General features: G+C 37.5%; 1 protein-coding gene across 1 annotated transcript in view; it reads left to right on the top strand.

Moving 5' to 3' along the window:
- NEK10 (NIMA related kinase 10) overlaps positions 1-19,737 on the top strand; it is a 3,576,599-nt gene that overhangs the window by 1,706,341 nt on the left and 1,850,521 nt on the right. The window lies entirely within an intron of this gene.

The following is a 19,737-nucleotide window of genomic DNA, read 5'->3' on the forward strand; positions in this document are numbered from 1 at the left end:
AATTTTAACATTTTTAAACTGCCATAGATTAAAAACCAGGACAAAACAGCTTACTGTCCTTTAAATTAGATCAGTTGGTCATCCTAACAAGTTTACATTATTTCATATTTTGTGAAAAATTCAAATAAATTATTAGAATATGCCATTTTCATTCGTTGCCTCTCTACACAAATAGAAAAAAAGTTCCTGTTCAGTGATTTGAAGTAAAGAGACATCTATTGTGCTGTTAGCAAAAATAAATGTAATAGAAATTACTCAGCAATACAGAAGAGTATGATTCATGCTACACTTTTTCTCTGAAAGGAGATGAGGTTAAGTGCAACCATAATATATTCTTTGTACAGGTCACTGTTGCATTCATCAGAGTAGGAAACTGTAGTGCAGGCTGAGGTTTGACTGCTGGCTTTTCAGAGCAGGGCAACATTCTCCCATGGCTGGACTGCTGTCGCCTTAGGCCATCCTGTATTTGCTTCTGTAGGCAGCATATTTCCATGCCATCTTTATTTCTTTTTTTCTCATGAATGCTAACAAAAAGTGCATTTGTAAGTTCAATGTCCAAGGCCGGACAGATAAGTACTTTTTTGGAAATTGTTACTTCTAATCTTGTCTGTAGTTAATATTACACTTTATTTGAGCTTAGTTTGCTGTTTAGACATTGGGGTAGGGAAAGCCTAACATGAAGATGTATGGCATTTCTGCTCCTGAGAAAGATATAGATGGGTAACCATTTGAAATATTGGGACCCACTGAATGGCCGAAAATATGGATTTATATATATATATATAAGTCTGAGATTGCCATTTCTTGGATTTTTTCCATTTTCTGTGAGGTATGGCAGTCTTGGAGTTTGTATATATAATTTTGGCCGGGTGCAGTGTCTTGCCCCTTCAAAAACAAAGTGTAAAGGAAAAGAGCATTTTTGGTCTTTTTTTGGCATGTCAGAACTCAGCATTCCACATCCGGACATTTCAGTAGGGAGACTAATAAATGTGCTTTCAGACATCAGATGCTGCACACAGAGTTTCATGATAGGTGTGTTTATTGCCTAAGTTTAGAACATTATGTTAGGGAATGACAGATTTGCTATTGATTTGGGCTTGAGACTCTTCAAGGCAAAGCACAAGGCTCTTCAAGCTTACCTGACCAAGAAGAAGTTTCTAGGCATCTTGGGTAGATTTGCTATGTCTGCAGCGTCACATCAAGCTAGCAGCATGGATGTCCCCCTCAAAAAGAAATAATAGAAAAGCAAAGCCCAAAGGAAAGAGGTACAAGGAGACTTTGAAACCAAATCATTCATTTGGGAACCCCAGGTCCAAGGACACCAGCTTCATGGAAGCACTTGAGTGAATCCAGGTCTGATATCTCCAACAGATGAGGCCTCAGGCAATGTTAATTTGCCAGCTGCCATGCATTCAGACCTTCAGCACTTCCCACTAGAATGAAACTCAACCAGAGAGCAAGCTGAAGACAGTGAATAGACATCATTTTCTGAATCATCGTATTATTAAGCAATTCTAAGACAAAGATTCTGGAGGCCCAGGCCTCTGTTAATCTAAACTGCTGCATTATGGCAGGTCATCAATCCTTACCCTTACCCTTCTACTTCTAAGTATATGGATAAATTGTCTTAGTGCTTCTTTCGGTTCTTACAAAGCCTGTAACCTAAATGTAGCCAACCTTCTGTCAACAGTCCAGACAAGCAAAAGAAAACAAAAAAAAGAGAGAAGCCTCTGCTATGAGACACTTTGATTCTTCTAACTCTGAGGAGGTTGAGGAGAATCTGAGCTATAAATCCCCAACATTCTCCCCCTTATCCTATGGCACAGACAGTGAAGACACCATAGCCTCTGACTTGTCATTTAGGGATACCCTCTTCCCTTATGAGGAAGCATTTAGAATGTCAAATATATGTGGACTCAGCCTCCCAGAAACGGATTATGGAACTTCTGGGACTGGGCCTTCCTAAAGTAATAGTTATCCCTACAGTATAAGAAGCCCTACAGGATATCTTTGATACTACTTTCATGGAGCCAGACTACCAAAAAGGCCTGACTAGTTTTACAATATGCAGGACTCTTACAAGTTGCTCTAAAAGAACACTATTGCAGAACCAGCTGCAGTGTCTCTGAAATCTGCAAATAGAGCCAGAGTATTTATTTATTTATTTATTTATATTTGTTGAACCGGGAGTGTCCGACTGAACGTAGGTCCATTTTCAGCAGAGGCCCGGGGAGAAAAGCTCCACAGTTAAAATAAACAGACAGTAGTTACATTGGATTACATAGCGATTAACAATTTACATAGCAATTACTTACAACATATTTACAGATGAAGAACATAGTACATCAGTAGACAACTAGAATCTTTATCTGTGAAGTACATAACAGACATGAACAAATGTTATAATAAGACGTTCCTGCTGTATAATTGGTACTAGGCTTATGAGCATCTGAGCTTGCTATAATCAAGGTAGTTAGTGGAGTGGAAAGAAAGGTAGTAGTTGGATGGGGTGGGTGATATTAGAGTGGGAGTTGCAAGGGCATAGCCAGCATGTTTTTAGGTGCACTTTTAGTAAAGTTTTGAAGTGGGTGCATGATGGTATGGAGGTAATTGCGGGTGGGAGGGAGTTCCATAATTTGGCTATGGTGCAAGAGAATAGTGCCTCACCAGCAGAGTTATTGGCTTTAGTGATCTGCAAGGGATTTTTGTTGCTGGATCTTAGTGGTCTGGTGGTGCGATAGGGTTGGAGTAGATTCTGGAGGGATGGGACATTTAGTGCATGGTTTACTAGTTTGTGGGCGAGTGAGAGTTGATACCATTGAAGGAGGTGAGGGAGTTCAAGCCAGTCCAGTTCAGCAAGTGAGAGAGAGTGGTGACTATGGTAGGATGCCCCTGTGGCGAATTCGGTGATTTTGTTGTAGCAGGTCTCTAGCTTGTTTAGATCACATTGCCTTAGGTTGGTATATATTGGAGAGGTATAAAGTAGGGTGGAGATAAGGTGGGAATTTGCTATTGAAATCTTTGCTGCTTTGGTGAGAAGTTGCTTATTTCTGTATAATGCTCCTAGTTTTTTGTGGACTTTTTTTTACGGTCATGGATATGTGAATGTCATATTTTAGTTTATTGTCTATTTCCACTCCTAGCAATTTGGTGTGTTCAGTTGGGTATATAGTAGTGTTGTCTTTTGCTGTGATGTTAAAGTGAGAGTTGTTTTGAGTATGTTTGTTGGGTTGGAAGATGAGTAGTTGAGTTTTGTTTGGGTTGAGTATTAATTGGGCATCGGGTAACCAAGTTTCAACAGAGGAAAAGGCTTCCTGTGTGACGTTTTGCAGTTTGGGTAGCAGTTTGGTGGCTGAGCAGATGATGGTTGAGTCATCTGCGTATTGTATGAGTGTGCCATGTTTGGTGGCAGAGGCTAGATTATTGGTGAAAACAGAGAGAAGTAGGGGTCCAAGGATGGATCCTTGGGGAACCCCTATGGAGACAGGTAGTTGGGGAGATATGTCATTCTGCCATGCAACAGATTGTTGGCGGTCAGACAGGTAACTCTGAAATCAGTTGGTGACTGATTGTGAGAAGGATAGGTTATTGAGGACAGAGATAAGTTGTTTGTGTGGGACCATGTCAAATGCTTTAGATAGGTCTAGGAAAGAAGCAGAGGAGAGATAGCCATTGTTTTTATGCTGAAGGATAGTGTTAGTAAAGGAGAGTAAGGCAGTGGTGGTGCTATGGTTTGGTTGGAAACCATGCTGAGTATTGGAAAGGTGGTTGTTAGTAAGGAGGTAGTCTGAGACCTGAGAGTGTATGCATCTCTCTAGTATTTTGGAGAGTGGAGAGAGAATAGCTATGGGGCAGTAATTGGTTAGTTCTGTGGAGGGTCCACCTTTGTGGAGGGGAATTATATGTGATACTTTCCACAGTGTAGGAACGTAACTTTCTGAAAGAGATCGGTTAATCAAGATGGATATTGGATAGGCCAGAGCATCAGCTGCGATTTGTAGGTATTCACTTGGGAGGTTGTCTGCTGCTAATTTGGTGGGCTTAAGCTTAGTTAAGAGTTTTTTATGTTGGAGGTAGGTACAGGAGAAAAAGAGAAGGCAGTGGGGAGATTACTTGTTGAAGGTGTGGGTTGGATGGGAGGGGGGTTGTGTTTAATAGCTAGTGATAGTATGGTTTGTGTGAAGTGTGTGTTGAATGAGGTAGCAATATTTTCTGAGGAGTGAGGGATGTTAGGAGGAAGGGTACTGACTTTACCTGGGTGGAGGATGGAGTTTATGGAGGACCAGAATTGTTTGGGGCTGTGTTGGGAGGAGTCTAGGGCAGACTGGTAGTATTGGAATTTGTCCTGTTTTATTAGCTTTTTGAGTCTATTGCGTACTTCTAGGAATTTCTGTCTAGTTGAGGGGGTTTTGGTTTTGCGCCAGTGCTCCCAGACTGTATCCCTGTTTTTCATTTCTGACTTATTGGTTTTCTGTAGCCATGGGGAGGGTTGTGCTTTGGTTCTGGAAAGTCATCAAGACTGAGGTACATTAGAGGATGCCAGTTACATTCTTTGAGGGATGAGATGAATGTGAGTGGGTTAAAGCTTAGTTTTGTATGTATTTGATGGTAGATGACAGGTTTAGCTTGGTATAGGTATTTTTTGAGTAGGAATGTGGGGGAGTGATCACTGAGGCTATCTGATAAGCAACCTGTTATATATGACTGGGGGCTCTTACTGACTAGTGTCCAATCCAGGGTAGTGTGCTTGCTGAAGTTTTTATTTATCCTGGTTGGTGACTGGACTAGTTGGGTGAAGCCATGAAGGTTTACATGATGGGTTGGATGGTTGCCAGAACAGGATTGCCAGTCAATATTCAAATCACCTAAAATGTTAGTTTGGGGGAGATGGTGGGTAGACCAGCTGAGGAGGTTTTCTAGTGGAGGGATGTTTTGGCCAGGTGGGAAGTAGCATCCAATTATGTTGATGATTTTGTTTTGGTTTATTTTGAGGTTGGTATATATTATTTCTTCATTGGCTATTTATGGAGCTGATGATTTTAAGGTCTGGATGTTTAGATGCTGTTTAAATATTATAGCTACACCGCCTCCTTTCTTGTTTAGTATCTCCTGAGTGTAGCAGTCTTCCCAATTACAGGAGTAGTAGGTTACTGAATAGATCTGGGAAAATATTTATATGACTCTGTAACCATGGCAATTAAGGCATTGAACTTTCAGGCTTGCATTTTGAACTGTTACTGGATGACTCGATATGTAATGTAGTAACGTTATAGGGTTATGGGGCAGTACAGGATGAGAACTAGAAAGCTTCCATGCTCACTCAAGTACATTTTTTTCTGTTTTTACATTTAGGGAAACATGCTTTCAAAATGTGAGTATAATATTATGGATTTTAGCATCCTGGGCTGCAATTAGAGTGGTTAATGATATAAGCAAGTATTCCTGGCTGAGGTTTCAGGCCCTTTCTGAGAACATGAAAGTGTAGCTCTGAAATGGAACCTTTGATATGGAGTTTTTCTTTGAACTCCAGGCATATAATGCATTTAAAAAGCTGACGGACACAGGGAAGATTAAGGAGTCACTGAAACTTATGTTTAGCTTTCCTGTTCTCAAATATAACAGGAATTAGTTTTGCAAACAAGGGCCTTACTGCAAGAGGCAAGTTAAAGGGAACCAGTTCAAAGGCAGAAAAGTTGCAACAAAAGAAACAATGGCAGCATGAAGAAAAAAAGGAGTGTGGGTAGGCTCAATCTCCATCCGGGGAGCAATTGTAACTATACTAGCTTCCACCCTTCCCACTGCCAAAAACCCTAAATGGCCATTTTCTACCCTCTGCGATACCCCATCCAGTTTCCAACATGGGGAGAGGGGAGTCTTGTGGCTTCTTTTTAATACCAATGGCTAAGCATAACCTCAGACTAATAGATTTTACAATTTTTCATACAAGTCTACAAGCTCCAATTCATGTAGAGGCCTCAAAAAAAGAGGTCAGCTATTAATACCAATGAACCAGGAAAAACTGGCAAGCCCGATAATATCAGAAAGGCTGACCCCCCCCCCCGACTCAAGAACAAAGAGCTTTATTAAGACTATTCATATCCTAATAACGGACAGTCTGAGGAGATCCATTTTGGCATTTCAGTAGCTAAGCAAATTCTTAAGATGCTGAAATTCAAGATGTTGACACTACAGGCTCTATTTCCTCTCCTAAGCCCTCAGGCACTCATTGTTAACTGTGGATCTCAAGGCTACCTTCCTCCATGTTCCCATTTACAGAAGGAAAAGGCAATATCTGGGGTTCATGGAAAGGGGGGGGGTATTATTATCAGTTTACTTCCTTGCATTTTGGTTTGCCTACTGCACACAGATTTTCCCAAAATGTCTGACCCCACTGATAGCTCACTGTAGGGTCAAGGGCATCCATATATATTTCACACCTGGATGGCTGCCTGATTTAGGCCCAGTCGTGGGAGGAGACACAGGGAGCTGTGGAATATACCTTGCACTGCCTAAGTACTCTGGTCTTCAGCCTTAATGAACAGAAATCCAGCATGTGTCCAGACCATAAGATAGTCTTCCAGGCGGCACTTTTGGATTCAAACGCCAACAGGCCCTACCTTCCATGACAGAATATGGAGTAGCTCTCTGCCCTTTTCCATATTATGGCAGGGAAACCCAGACTAATGGCCAGACAGTTTTCTGACCATCATAGGCCATATGATATCCACTTTATTGATGGTTTCCTTAGACAGGTTGCACATAAAAAATACTGTGGTTTCCCAAGAACACATGGTACCAGTAGAACCATTCACTAGAAGTTACAATCCCTGTATTGACGTGTCAGGACAGAACTGATGTGATAGTCACCACAATTGAAAAGAAATGAGAGTGCTGTATTCATACAAGCTGGATCTAATCAAACCCTAACTTCAGGTGACTCAGACCTATCCTGGGGAGTCTAGACCTTGGACCTTCAAGAGCAGGGCACCTGAAGCCACATGAAGTGAAGAATACACATAAACATCAAGGGAATGGTAGCAGTTATCCTAGCCCTGAAGGCATTCAAGACTTTCTAGATGCCTAAGATGTCAAACATCATTATAGACAACATTGTGATAAAGTAGATAAAGAAATGGGAGGAGCACAATGTTATCACATTTGCAGGCTTGGGACCAGATCTTGTGCCAGACCTGCCTCTGAGAACTACTTACATACTAAAACAGAAGAATTATATTGCAGATAAATTTAGCATGATCTATACAAATCCATATGAATAGGTGCTTCACAGAAAGATGCTCTTATACAGTTAGATGTGATATCCCAGAAATAGAACTTTATGCTTCTTCAACCAATAGACAATTGAAAAAAAATCAACTGAAGGAGAACCTCACAAATTGACCTGAACAGCAGATGCCTTCTCCCTAACTGGACAAGTCTATTTATTGTTTTTTTCTTTGATACCCTTGCTCCACAAAGGTAATCCAGAAGAACATGGAGGAGAGGAAGAAATGATTCTCATAGCGTCTTTCTGGCCAAAAGATGACTAGTTCTCTCACCTGATTCAGTTGGCAAGGGAGAAACCTTTTCTGCTGCCTCAGTTTGTGACTGTCCTGGTGCAGTGCAGGAGGTTCCTGATATGCATCAGACTGATTATGTTGAACCTAGCAGTTTGCATGATATCAGCTTACTACCCTTTGTGTACCTTTGCCTGTACTTAAAAAATCAAAACATTATAAAGGAGGCTATAAAGCAATGTACCAGAAATTCTTAATTTCCAAAATGGAAAAATTTTCCCTCCGATGCCAAAATTTAAAAAAACAGCACCCTAAAGTATGCTGTGCCTTTGGTTCTTCAGTATTTCTCCAAGATATTTTGTACAGATTTAGGTTATACCTCAGTTAGGGTACTCTTGTCTGCTGTATCAACCTCTTGCCAGTAGACTCCCATCAGCATAGTACCATTACATCTTCTGTACACCACTGAGACAGTTTCTAAACCGCATCCTTCACAAGGCCTTGCAGGTAAAGTTTAGCCCCAGCCTGGAACCTGAACTATATGTTACCTTAGCAACATCTTTAACTCTGAAATTCTTGATCTGGCAAACAGAATTTTTTATTGGAAACACCTCTGCCAGAAGGCAGTTGGGGATTTATCATGATAGAACTAAGGAAATCAGTAAATTAGAACAATTGTCTGTCTCCTTTGCTGAGAGCAAATTAGGGTTAGCCATGTCTAAGTACACTGTTTCTAAACAGATAGCACACTACATTTTATTGTGGGCTTATGTGTATGGAAAAGTGACTGAGGGGGAGGGATGCTTGTGCTTACATGGTGTAGTTATCACAGTTAAGTACCACAAGAAGCTTTGGTCTGCACTTCACAGTAGTTAACTATGATTCAAATTATCCAGTAATGAGGTCTTTCCTTACTGTGGCAAATGTGTCCATGAATCACAAAATACTGCATTGTAGTAACAAGGCTTTTTTACTCTGAGCTGTATAGCATGATTGGAGGACCTTAATGAATCCTTGGGATGGTGTGCACTAGCAAAATAAATACCATCATCATCATCAACCCCCCTTTTCCCATTTTTTTTAAACGGGGTCAGGATATCGTGTCAACTGTCACCATTTCTCTTTATTCAATGCCTCTGTCCTACCTTCTTTGTCTCTCATGCCTAACTGTCACAGTTCTTCTCTCACACAATCCATTCACCTCTTTAATGGACACCCTCATTTCCTCTTGCATTCTTCCTGTCTGTCCCAAAGCATCTTCTTCAGATTGTCTTCTGTTTTTCTGCCAATGTGCCCTGACCACCGTCATCTGTTCTCTTTGACCTTTTCTGCAATTGGAGCTACTTGGTTTCTGCTGTTATGTCCCCACTTCATCTGTCCCACAGTGTACATCTATCACCTATCTCAGACACTTCATTTCCATCACCTCTAACTGTATCGCCTGCTCTGCCTATACTGCCCAGGTTTCTGTATCACACAGTATTACTGGCCACACCAATGTTTTATGCAAATTACTTTTCAGCTTCTTTGGCATTCTACTGTTATACACTACTGCTGATATTGTATGCTAGTTGGCTGCACCTCTCTGATTCTAGCTTTAATCTCCTCATTCAGGCTTCCCTTCTCCTCAACCTCCCCTTCCAGATACTTGAAGCTGTTAACCTGTTCCACTATTTTCCCTTCTATCTCAATTCTAATATTTTTCTAATTTCCCCCATTTGCTGCTATTACAATGGTCTTATCTGTACTCAGTTTCATCCCATGTGCCTTCAGTTTTGCTTTCTGTTTCCCCATCCTTTGCTAAAGTTCTTGCTCAGAGTCTGCCTGAAATGACACATTGTCTGCATACAGCAACTTTGTTGATCTGTCCCCTCCAACCTGTTTGCTTAAGCTCACTAATTACATGCAAAAAGTAATAAAAAAAATGCCTACAAAATTGAAAGATAACCCTAGTCTAAAATGAAATAGAAATGTTTCAGGCTAGTTTCCACATTTATGATTGTGGGCAGTCATTCATAACAATTATATGAGGACTTCCAAGATGGCTGCAATTTGGAGGAAAAATGAATCCATTATATTCAGAGGTTTTTAAAATAAATGAGACACTGGAAAATATATAAAATTAAATGCTAAAGGGTGGAAAAATAGCAGACACTTTAAGTAGCTATTTAGATGGGCTTTTAAAACTATGGAAATCTGAGACTGAATTGAAGGAAAGACTGGCTTAGCATGAGGCGTCCAAAGCAGAACTGTTTAAAAACTGGTATAGTTAGAAAACAGAGCACAATGAGAAAACTAATATTTTCTGCAATACCAGAGAAATTGGAAGGAATGTACTACATTCATTTTCTGAAAGTACAGATAAGCATCTAGACTGGTGTTCCACAGCAAGATCTGCTAATTGCAAAAGTGCATCATGTGTCTGCTCCAAATCTGGCCACGAAAAAGCAGCCAAGACCTTTATTAGTAAAGTTGCAATCATTCTAGCTGAAAGAGATGCTCCTGATAAAACTGTGGCATGAGAGAAAATTATTAACACTGAAGACACTAGAGTGTTTATGGGAAATGATTATTCACTGTACACCAGGGAGAGGAGAAGCAGGTTTATCCTAGGACATTGAAAGGTATGTGTGAGATTCAAGCTGCTATATCTAGCTGTCTTCAGAATGTCTGTTTTTTTTTTTTTGTTGGCTCAAAGACATTTTTTTTGGTACAGAACAGACTAAGAAGGAAATAAAAAAATAACAAACAAAGATTGAGTCAGCAAGGTGAAGTGGACCCTGCTTTTGAATTTTGTAACAGTAACAAAACCCAATGAGAAACTTTGCCAGTGAAACTTTTTTCATTCTTCAAAAAGAAGATGATTGAGCAATAGACAAAAGCCCAGGAGCTAACTCAAAAAATAGAAGTACTTTGAACTTGAACCAGAGACTGATTTTTGGATGCACAGATGATCAGAAAGAAGACCAACAGCAATGTGAAATTAATAAATAAATGGGAGTACTGTAAAGCAACCATCCTTCTAGTGTAGTTTAGACACTGGAGTGGTGGTTCTGCAAGAAGACATTAATGGAAAATAATGGAAGTCTGTTGACTGTATTAAACTTTTGGGAGAATTCTACAACATAAGGCCCACTTTGTCATTAATGTTTAGAAGAACACTGAAGAAACTGACGTAAAGTAAAAACATGTTTACTGCAAGTAGAAAGGTTTTAATCTTTTTAATATTTATAGAAAAATGCCATGATGTAAATTGCATATTATGCTATAAAGCAGCTTTGTATTACACAATCAGGTATATTTTAAATGTGACCAAGGGAATTTCATTAGCCATTGCAGTACATACTAGGGATACTAAAGTAAGAAAGTACTTTTTTTTCTTAATTGTAATCCATCCAGACTTTACATTGTAATAAAATAAGATAGGCTGGAAAGAAGCAATTTAAATTAATGTAATCTTGTGATCTTGTACTCCTAGGGTAATATGAAAGCATATTGCTTGTATTATATTACATTATATTATATTATATTGTATTATATTATATTAATTCTCCTGTTTTTGTGGATGTGGCTGTCCATACTAATGTCCTTAGCTTAAGCTACAGACAACATTTTTTAGCAAAGAAACTTGAAAAACAATAGAGAATGAATGCAAAGAACAAAAATGTTAGCTTGCTCTTGCATTTGCAAAGTTATTAGGTGTTTATTTTCCCATCAGCATATGTTTTAGCTGAAGACAAGGAGCAAACAGATGCAATCAATTAATCATGAGATGTCTGGCCAGTGTGTTCCGAATGATATCTACAAGGGACATTTCTTGCATTTGCAAAGTTACTGTTTTTATTAGAAAATGCTTTTAGTTGGAGACAAGGAGTTTGCAGCCAGAAATAATTTAATTGTGAAAGGTCTAAAGAATGTATTCTGAGTTAAATGCACAGGTTACAATGATTGACTTAAAAAGAAACTGTAAAGCCTTTTAGTGAAAATAAATAATGTATGGAACTCTTGGAAGTGAACAATTATACAAGTAGTTGCCTCTCCAGCAGCCTTAGTGCTTTAATGCATGCTTTAATTAAATATAGCAGTGAACAATTTATTTAAGGGTAGCCAGTGCACTTTTTCTGAAGACTAAAAAGTTATAAAACATGCAAGTTGTTTTTTACATGTGAGTGGAGTAGAAATAAGAAAAGAACATGTAGCAATTTGTGAAAGTAGGAACACATGCTTTATAATTTTCCTTAGCATGGTTAATTCTTAACTTTGTAGTGCCTGTGATTGTGGACATTGATTTGGGGTAACTGCTCTGGATGGGTATATTTTCTTTTTGATACATGCATATAGTTTTGTATGTTTGATTTAGGTTAAAATGGGCTGGGAGTTTGAAAATCAATTTAGTCTTTCATTCCTGAATTTTTTTTGAGGAGATGAATTTGAGATAATGTGATGTGTCCAACTGAAGATGAGAAGAATCAACTATATACAAAATCGGCCTGCTGAACATTAGTGTGTGCATGTAAACTGGAAGTTGAAAATACATAGTTAGACACACTGTCATGAATAATATGAGGGATTAATAGCTTTTTATCAGAATGGTGCTATGTCAGTATTAGCATGAAATATAAATGGTCTTTCAGGTATAGACAAAAAGGAAAGAGTACATGCATACAAATATTTCAAGTATGGGCATTAAAAGCCCTTCTAGCTTGCCAATATATCATAACACTTGTTCCCATAGTAAGTGTCCAGGCTGCTCTTAAAAATATCTAAACTAGTACTTGCTTTAATGTAATTTGGTAGTCTGTTCCATGCATCAGCTACTCTGTCAGAGAACCAATGAGTGCACTTCTCATTCTTACAGAATCTTCTGCATAGGTTGTCTGATGATTCTCTAGTACTTTTTGATAACCTCAAACATTCCCAGAGGTAGTTGTCTCTAAATGCCCTGTATACTTGAATAAGATCTCCTGTTAGATATCTATGAGACACTGTATGAGTTGATATTTTAGTCTTTCATAATAACTTACATTTTCACATCCATGGATACCCTTCGTATTTTTCTGCTGTACTCTTTCCAGTTTACTCATGCTTGTTTTCTTATAGGGTTTCCATATTGTTATGCTATACTCAAGTTTGGGTCTAATGTAACTAACAAACAGTGACTTCATCATTTTTGATTTCCTATATCTTATATATCTTTTTATATACCCAATAGTTCTTTAACTATCATTAACCAATTGGTTAATATGATTGGGTCCTTAAATGAGTTTACAGTTTCAATCACTGTGTGCTGTATTCAGTATTCACCTTTCAATTTATGTCTCCCAAATCTCATATGCTTAGTTTTTGATTTATTTATCAGCATATTATTCTCATGTGCCTAAATGGTCAATTTAGTCAAGTTATTTGGCAGACATGCCTTATCTGTAACATGTGTTATCAGTTTACCCAGTTTCAAGTCATCTGCATATAGAGAGTAGAACACCTCAGATGAAAAAGTTCGGTCTGAAAGATACAATCTAAACAAGTAAGGGCCTAGGACAGAGCCCTGTAGGACACCCTAACTGTAACCAAGGATTTTTCCTGTCCAGTTGCTGGTTGATACTTGCCACATCCTATGTGTAAGCCATGCAGATATCCATCTTATCAAGAATACATCAATACCTAGTTATACTAATTTATTGATCAGTGTTTTGTATATGACCTTGTCAAATCCTGCAGTTAAATTGTGCTGTGATGTAATTTATATAGAGTTTTCATTCATAGCTGTTATTATATTGTTATAGAACATCATGTTACAGCTGGTAATAGATCTGTTTTTAACACATGCATGCTGATATATGGTTTCAAGTCCCAACCTATCCATTTCTGACAATAACTTAGCCAATATTACCCTCTCCATTATTTTTCCACAACATGAAAGTAGACTTAAGGGTCTATATGGTTCTGGGTTTGTCCTACTCCCCTTTTCCTTAAAGATGGGTTTAATAAGCGCATGTCTCTAATCTTGAGGAATGTCCCCATATTTATATGACCTAGTGAATAATAGATACAATGGTACTGTAAGTTCTTGCTGAAGTGTTCTCGGGTCATTGTTACTAATTCTGTCTCCTCCCTGTGCTTTGTTTGGATCCAATTTGCACAGTTCTTTTTCAATATAATCTAATTTGATTCCATTATCTGAGGTTACCTGGATGTCACTAGGACAACTTATTACCCCTTTTGTGGATCCAGAATTTTTTATATAAGATTTTGTAAATATATCTATAATCTGTTGTGTCTGAGAATAAATTTTAGAATCTGCACACAGTTTATCAATTTGTATGTCTTTACTCCTTCCACATCTTATATACCTATAAAAAGGTTTCCTGTTATGCTCAATATCTTTATATAAATTTTCTTCAAATTTTTCTTGATCTTGTCTCACACTATGCTTAATCTGTTTGCCCAGCTTGTTTATTTCAGTTTTCAAAGTTGTAGTCCAACCTCTCTTCCAATTCTTATATTTTTTGTCTCTCATCTTAATCAGATATCTTGTTCTTATGGAAATATATCCACCTGGTATTATATGCTTAGATCCTGATGTTAAACATTTTTTTGATTTTTTTGCACTCAAACAATTTCAAAACTTTCTACAATCCATCTGCAGTTTTTCCACTGAAAACCTCACTCCACTTTACATAGTGACTGTTTTACTTCCATGTAATCAGTAATTAACCTTCTGTGCATTGGTTGGATTTCAGTTTGGCAGAATTATCTAGTAACAAGTTAACCTTTATAACCCCATGATCACTGCACATCAAAAGTGGTAAAACTTGACTTGAAGTAACAGTGATTTCTTTAGGAACACAAGCAATGTCTAGTATGTTATGTCCCCTGGTAGGTTTTTTACAACCTGCAGCAGTTGTTGTTCCTGAATATATGCTGTGAATAATTTCCTTACTAATGTTGTTGAATCAATATTATTACAGTCTGTTTCTGGTAAATTTAAGTCCCCAGCTAATATTACACTTTCCTCTTGTGTTTCATGCAATAAATGTATGAATTCCAGTAGGTTATCTGCACTTGACTTTGGTAGTCTATACACTGTGATTGTTATATGTTGCACAGTTGTCTTTATTGTCACAGTTACACAGTCTATAGTTCTGGTGTTATTATTGAACATGTAATAATCACAGGTCTCATAATTATCTTTAATCCCTATCATAACACCTCTACCTGATTTTTTGTTAGAATGTCTTTTACAGTAAAAACATTTATACCCTGATAGAACTGGTTTCCAGTCATTGTTCTTTATCCATGTTTCACAAACAATAACATCAGTCTAAAAAACTTGGTTGTTAATGCTTGGAACATTAATAATAACCAGAGATGCATCAAATTTTACTATATTTGAACTGCTACATTTTTGACCTTGCAAAAATCCTGCCTAGTGTTTGTCAAATATTGCAAAATATCTGCTGCAAAAATTCTCTTCCCTGATCTTGACAAATGCATGCCATCCTGTCTAAACATGTGTGCCTAAAACTAGGCTTGGATGCTCTACACATTTCCATTTTTTTTTAAACAGGACATTTTTTTCCATGTAGGTATTTACCCCAAAAATATGTTCATTCACAGTGACCTGACTTATCCTTTCTATAGGTGATTTGTGAAAAATATATCCTAACACCAGTACAAACTGTACTACCTAAGAGGGCTGTCAGTTCCTTACTAACAGTCAGAGAATCCTTGCAGATTACATCATTTCTATCAACATGAATAAAAACGGATCCGTACTTCCTTACATTAAGGCATTCTATTGCTTGTCTCACGTCTTCTATTTTTGCTCCTGACAAGCATAACACTATTCTATGTTCATTATCTTCTCTGCAAATTTAAGTATCAGTTCCTCAAGTAATTGAATCTCCAATTGCAAGAATATCTTTTGTGGCTAGTTGCGATGAATCTTTAGCTTCTAATACAGTAACATATGCTCTCTAATACAGTAACATCTGCTCTGTCAATTGTTACAAAGGATAGATCTTCATCTCCATTAGTCTTATTAATCCCACTGTTTTCATTGTGTATTAAATTCTCGCTGAATTGTGTGAAGAAATGTAGTATGCAAATAGCTGTATTGTAGGAGAGGCATTTGGATAGAAATGAACATCTGGCTTTGACAATAAAGGATTTAATGGTTTCAGAATCGACATTCAGGACAATGTCGGGGGAAAAAGGAAAAGGGAATAATAATGCTGATTGAGAGATGAACTCTAAAAGCTGCTGAAGAGGAGCAAAGATGATAATGGGAGTTTTGTGGTAGTAAGGGATTATTGGCCTTGAGGAGGAATACACTGACGTGTTTATATTCCACCTAATACTACTATTGTGAAGCTGTGATTGATTTGGGGAGAATAATAAGCTTTCAGTGGGGGGCATCATTTATGGTTGGGGATTGGTACCTGATTTGCAATAGAGATGTTATATTAGGGAGACCTAGAAGGGAAAATTAAACAAAAGACTATAGATTTCTTGAAGACACTTATGAGAATATTTGATAAAGGCTATATTAATTTAGTAGAATAAACTCTGATGTAATTCACATATTCCTCAAGATAAAATAACTGAGCTAGGTTAGATAAAAATAATATTCCACTAGAACATGTGTATTTAATTGAAAGTCATCCAGTAATATAAAATAAGAGACTGTCACTTTCCTACTCACTTGTTGAAGAGAGAAAAATGTAAAGGATAGATACTGGATGTCATTAGACAAGACATAAATGACTTCAGAAGGGATAGATAGTGAGTGGGGTAAAATGGAAATGGCATTTAGAAAATTTGGTAGAGATTAGGGAGAAAGGCATTTGGAAAAGAAGAGGAAATAATAGGAATTGATAATAGTTAAAGTATTGAACAAGAAGGGGAATTCCACAGAACAAGACTGGGAACAGCTGTAGAGTGGTAGAGGGAAAATAAGGGAGTATTTGGATAATATGTAGTAGTTTAGAAGGTTGCTATTAAGCAACTATTTTTGGTAACAACTCTAGAGCATAAAACATTTAGCACAATGACTTATACAACAGAAAGTAGAAAGAGTTATAGCCAAACTTAGGGAACATATGACAAGAAAATAATCTGAGATTCTGTAGCATTATTACAGATGCTTCTGAAATTTTTATGAAAATTTGTATAAATCAGAGGAATGGGAATAAAATAACAAGAAAAGGAACACATGGAAATATGTATGGAAGACTTAATTATGTCAAGGATAGAGCAATGTGATGCTCAACAATTAACAGCTAAGATAAAAAGACATGAGCTAAAAATGGTGATGTATAATCAGTCAACAGGGATTCTTGATGAACTAGTGGTATTCCTGTGGAAATGTTATATGTTAAGAGGGAAGAAAGTGATAAAGATCTGGAAGGTTTTGTTTAATGATATTTTTAAAATGTGAAGGAGTACTGCTATCTTGGAAGAAACCTGTGGTGGTTGTATTACCCAAAGGTGGTAAAGACCCTTCAGATTCAACTTCACATAGATGCATTTCAGTTTTTTAATCGAATTGTAAAATGTTTGTCTGCATTACGTCAGAGAATAACACTAATGTTACCAAAGTTGATAGACATGGACCAGTGGAGCTTTGCTGAGGGGAGGCCAATAATTGGCAATAATAGTAGAGCAATGATAATCTAGAGGGAAGCAGAGTTTAAGAAAACATTGCTATTGTTGGTGAGTCTCAATGCAGAGAAAGCAGCTTGGATGGTATAAGTAGGGCAATGGTAGCTTTTGCATTCCTTACTGGAGTAATATTGTTAATTAATGAGGCTGTATGAAAAGTCAGAGACAAAAATTAAGATGAAGGGCTTCTTGCCTGTCAAGCTGTGTTTGAGAAGAGGAGTCACCCAGGAATGCCTCCTTTACCCATTATTATTTGTTTTATATTTAGAGACAGTTCTGTGTTGCAGAACATTTTGAGACAGTTTCAGGTCTTTTCTGGGTATAAAATAAAGGTGAAGCAGAGGCTATGATGGTAAACTATGTACCCACACTTGAAATGATACTCATACTGATACTTATAAGGGCATGATAAGATGAAGTATTTAGGTGTATGAATTAAAAAAATAATTATATTATGGCAGCTAAGGATACATAGGAAGAGACTAATAAAAAATAATGTACAATTTGAGGAAATGCAAGTTCCTAATTATGAATATGGATATGAAAAGTGAAATCTATGCATCAAAAGTGTTTTAGTCTCCTTAGTTTTATATACGGGCTAGACATGATTTTTATCAACAAGAGGAGAAATTGTGGATGCTAATTGATAGAAATTTGAAGGACTTTATTGGGGAAGAATGAAGGACAAAAGTTAAGTGGAATGAGGTCATTCTCCTAGCATGTGTTTTAGAATTATGCAATTTGAAGGGGTTCTTTAGATCTACAGAGCTAAGGCTGATGTATATAACACAAGCAGGAGGTTATAAATCAAAGTGTAAAAGGATGATGATGAAAGGGGGGATTTTGGATGCAAGCTGTTAAGGAAAATAGCAACAACCGTACCTCTTATTTTATTCTTAAACAAGCATAGAATAAATGGAGAAAGGAGACCTTACCAATAGGTATGTCTACAAGTAGGGATACAGTAAATATGCAGGATGAGGCTGGAATTTACTGAAAAAAAATTAGCAAGTGAGCCAGTGTATTGGGTTAAAATATTCTGGATGGATGAGGCTAAGCTGAATTTTAGTCTGCAGGTTAGAGATGCCTTCTCTTATCAGGGACTGATAACAGCAATAACAAAGAAAATCCAAACACTTCTCTATCATTTCAGATTAAACCATGTAACAGGTGTAGATAAAGAAAAATGTATAGGAGAGTGCTAAGTGGAAAAAAACTTTCTGGTTGAGTCTATAATAGAAGCTGTTGCTACAAAAGGAATAATTGGTATGGCATACAGCATATTGTATGATAACCTAATTGAAACAGTCAGAGGAAATCAGAGAAGCTTGGGAAAGAGAATGGAAAAGCAGTTTACAAAAGAACAATAGGTGGAACTTTGTAAGGCTCTCTAGTATGCAGAAATGTCCAAGAAGGTTTAGGATACCTGCATGGAAATGTTTGCTTAAGTATTTTATACCTGAAGTAGACTTCAGAGGAGTTTTCCTGAGGTAGATGGGGATGTGATGGGGAGGAAAGAGGAAACTGGAAACATGTTTTTGGAATATGAGTTATCAGATTCTAAAACTTCCTTTCAGAGTAGTTTGATGGAAATGGGGGCCCCTATTAAATGAATGAAAGTTACAAATCCCGAACACTCACATGAGCGAAAATGCCGAAACTCAAAGTTGCTTTTTTTTCATCGCAGTACAGTGAAGATCGGAATATTTCCTCTTTCTTCACTGTATTGTGATCTCGGAGTTGGAATATATATTTAGTGGTGGGTGTGGGTAACCTGTATGAGTTGTGGCATTTTCACTCATATGAGCATTCGAGATTTGTAACATTCGTTCATTTAATAGGGAACCAGATAGTTGTAACTAAGGAAAGGATTCTTTTGAGATGGGATACTGGATCCATATTGCCTAGACATAATAAGACCGTATTAAGTTTAGTGCTATTAGCTAAGAAAAAAGCAATTACTAGAAAAATGGACATCAAAGTTTATACCCAAAGTGGATATTGTAAAGGAGATAAAAGAACAGGAGTTGAGATCTTTAAGAAAGGGAAGGAGCAAATTTCATAGAAATTAATGAAATTTGTGGAAACAATACATGTGGAATAGTGTTGAGGAAAAGGAGTGAGGTTTCAGGAAAGGTAAAAATTGAGCAATTAATGTAATGTTGGAGTGAATAAAAATGTTTAAAGGAAAATGTGTACTGCATAACAGTAACAATAGACTAATTATGGTTAACATATGATGTTATGTGATCCTATCTCACCTACATTCAATACTGATGGGCTCGGAGCCGATCCCTCAGCTCCGACTCAGCACGCTATGCTATAGAGCGAGGCCTCTTATTGGCTGAGCTATTTCTTATCCCAGGATGCACCACCACTAATCCCCCAGATCCCGTTTGCCGCTTACAAGCTAGGACGTGGTCTCAAACTTGGCTGGGCTAAGTACTGTTTTATTCAGACTTTTCCTGTCAGGAAATTTGCTTATTTGAACCCAAAAGCTGTTTTAACAGCTATTGTTGTGGTACGAGTGTGTTTAAGAAAATCTATTGAGGAAATTGTG

The sequence above is a fragment of the Protopterus annectens genome, chromosome 3.part0, assembly GCF_019279795.1.
Source record: "Protopterus annectens isolate FY-2018-M chromosome 3.part0, PAN1.0, whole genome shotgun sequence".
Lineage (NCBI taxonomy): Eukaryota > Metazoa > Chordata > Ceratodontiformes > Protopteridae > Protopterus > Protopterus annectens.